Source organism: Pleuronectes platessa, chromosome 13 (genome assembly GCF_947347685.1).
Source record: "Pleuronectes platessa chromosome 13, fPlePla1.1, whole genome shotgun sequence".
In the NCBI taxonomy this organism is placed as follows: Eukaryota; Metazoa; Chordata; class Actinopteri; order Pleuronectiformes; family Pleuronectidae; genus Pleuronectes; species Pleuronectes platessa.
The window spans coordinates 14,568,181-14,571,907 of record NC_070638.1 but is presented as its reverse complement, the minus strand read 5'-3'; positions in this window follow the sequence as shown (position 1 = coordinate 14,571,907).

The window sequence follows — 3,727 nt, the reverse complement described above, 5'->3', positions numbered from 1 at the left end:
CTTAAAAAAGTAAGTTTGATGATCACCATTTGGATGCAAATTAATCTGTAATATTAATTATAAATATTTGTAATGAACAGAGAGCCCATTTTATAAAGGAAAGCTTCTTCTTTCTAGCTCTTAATGTTTAATACCATCATCATCATCATCACCTTTATCGATATTAAACTTGTTTTAGACTATATACTGCAGAGTGAGCTTTTCAGATTCCCTGTTGGGATAAAAACAGTGGTAAAGGAAAGTCCAGCAGCAGTTTTCATGGAGCATGATGATATTTTACAAGAGTATCTTTCTACCTAGCTTTGTGGCACCTCTTTCAGGCAGTGATGTTTCTTGTAAAGGTTAATGTTCCAGGACATTATCTTAAAAGCTGCCATATCAAATTCTGAGGAAATAATGTGTCATGTTTCTGCAACAGTAATAATAGTGTTTGCCTCTGATTACACCTGTATTCCTGAGGGAAGAAAGCAACAATAAGCCATCGAGAGTTCTTTTAAAGACGAAAATGTCCACGGCTTTGCATTATCAGCAAAGCTGTGGACATTTTCATCAAGAAATGTCAGCCCAGAAACTGCAATCTTACAGCTGGGGGCACGAAAAAGAAAAACTTAATCTCCCTGACTACATCTCACTCCGGAAAACCAACTACATTAATTTAAAAGTTGGGTAGGAGAAAGAAAAAGTCAATTAACATTGCATGAAGTTGTTTATTTTCATTGAAATACAAGTAGAGACTGCTGTTCAGCTGCTTTGACACATTTCTATTTCCTGTTCAGTTTCTATCCCATACTTTAGCAGGGCCTCCATGCTAATCTTGGAACTGAGGGAATCACGTTCAACTGGAGACCATGTTGCGACGGCCTCGCACCAGCTGCTACCGTTTAGACATTCTGAGACATGGGTACTCGGTTGTTATTACTACATCAATGTCATCTAAACTGCACACTTATGAAGTTTTACTAAACGAAACTCGTTCCTGATATGTTGCAGCTGAACTGGATGAATTCATTAAAAACTATATATATATATATATATATAACTGCCAACATGCAGCACCAGCATGCACCTGTATTTTAGTGTTTCTTCATGTTGGAAGAAAAGCTCAGTTTAGAGGAAGCGATACTTAAATTACACCCTCTGCTTCTGATGTCAAGATATGTCTTTTGCATTGTCCCTTAAAAACTTGACCATAAACGATAATATTATTTCTCATTCCACCTCGTCTCTATCTGCAGTCTAAGTGCACGGCTTCCCTGCATCCACAAATATACCTTAAGTGCACCACCACTTCCGCTGCACAGTGTGCATTTGACTGCACTTTATGTCCCGCTCCTTGGTTCATCCAAGGATTGTTCAGTTCTAAGCTTAATAAAACACTTTTACTATGTCCATCTTAAGCTTAAACTCTTGAGCCTATTTCAATGCACAGTATATCACCAACCTGAATGTAGAAACTGTAGAGAACATTTAGTACTGCCTGCATACATTTTTAGAGCCTGCAAGTGTCATTATCCACAGTTATATCAGTGCAGTAATCAACTACAAAATTATACCTGCCCAACAGGATGTCTCCTAATCCTACTGATTACCACTCTAGCAAAGAGTAAAGTTTGTTTCCAAGTCTCACAATTTTGATAAAGAAGCTCCAGTGAACTTGTGCATTTGAAGGAATATATGCACAGGTTAATATATGAATCGTTCCAAAGGGTTAACAATACCCTTAGAGGAAAAAAATACTATATAGATTAATGTATATGCAGGAATATATCACAAAGCCAAACCCAGGTGGGCATTAAAATATTGGTGTGTCACACATGCTGCACTGCATTCATTTTTATTGGAGCACACTGTGTGTTGTTATAGTCTGCTGTGATGTAGTGGGGGCTCTGGTAGACTAATGGAGTGTATGGGCGACTCTGAGTAAACATCCTGCAGATGATAAAGCTTCTGCATCCAGCAGTGATCTATTCCTGGATAGGAACACATTCTGTTTCTACTTGGACAACACACCCATACATTTGCAAAAACACAAATACACAGGCACATGTGCGTATACACACACACACACACACACACACACACACACACACACACACACACACACACACACACACACACACACACACACACACACACACACACACACACACACACACACACACACACACACACACACACACACACACACACATACAGTGCCTTGCATAAGTATTCACCCCCTTTGGACTTTTCTACATTTTGTCATGGTATAACCACAGATTAAAATTTATTTCCTCGTGAGTTTATGTAATGGACCAACACAAAATAGTGCATCATTTGGAAGTGGGGGGAAATATTACATGGATTTCACAATTATTTACAAATAAAAATCTGAAAAGTGTTGAGTGCATATGTATTCACCCCCTTTACTGTGAAACCCCTAACAAAGATCTGGTGCGACCAATTGCATTCACAAGTCACATTTGCAAGTCACATAATTAGTAAATAGGGTCCACCTGTCTGCAATTTAATCTCAGTATAAATACACCTGTTCTGTGACGGACTCAGAGTTTGTTGGAGATCATTACTGAACAAACAGCATCATGAAGACCAAGGAGCTCACCAAACAGGTCAGGGATAAAGTTGTGGAGAAATATGAAGCAGGGTTAGGTTATAAAAAAATATCCAGAGCTTTGAACATCTCTCTGAGCACCATAAAATCCATCATAAGAAAATGGAAAGAATATGGCACAACCGCAAACCTACCAAGAGGAGGCCGTCCACCCAAACTGAAGAGTCGGACAAGGAGAAAATTAATCCGAGAAGCAACCAGGAGGCCCATGGTTACTCTGGAGGAGTTGCAGAGATCCACAGCTGAGGTGGGAGAATCTGTCCACAGGACAACTATTAGTCGTCTACTCCACAAATCTGGCCTTTATGGAAGAGTGGCAAGAAGAAAGCCATTGTTGAAAGGGATCCATAAAAAATCCCGTTTGGAGTTTGCCAGAAGCCATGTGGGAGACACAGCAAACATGTGGAAGAAGGTGCTCTGGTCAGATGAGACCAAAATTGAACTTTTTGGCCTCAATGCAAAACGCTATGTGTGGCGAAAACCCAACACTGCCCATCACCCTGAGCACACCATCCCAACAGTGAAACATGGTGGTGGTAGCATCATGCTGTGGGGATGCTTCTCTTCAGCAGGTACAGGGAAACTGGTCAGAATAGAGGGAAAGATGGATGGAGCCAAATACAGGGAAATCCTTGAAGAAAATCTGATGCAGTCTGCAAAAGACTTGAGACTGGGGCGGAGGTTCATCTTCCAGCAGGACAATGACCCTAAACATACAGCCAGAGCTACAAAGGAATGGTTTGGATTAAAGAATGTTAATGTCTTAAAATGGCCCAGTCAAAGCCCAGACCTCAATCCAATAGAGAATCTATGGCAAGACTTGAAGATTGCGGTTCACAGACGGTCTCCATCCAATCTGACTGAGCTTCATCTTTTTTGCCAAGAAGAATGGACAAACCTTTCCATCTCTAGATGTGCAAAGCTGGTAGAGACATACCCCAAAAGACTTGCGGCTGTAATTGCAGCGAAAGGGGGTTCTACCAAGTATTGACACAGGGGGGTGAATACTTATGCACCCAACAGATGTCAACTTTTTTGTTCTCATTATTGTTTGTGTCACAATAACATTTATTTTGCACCTCCAAAGTACTATGCATGTTTTGTTGATCAAACGGG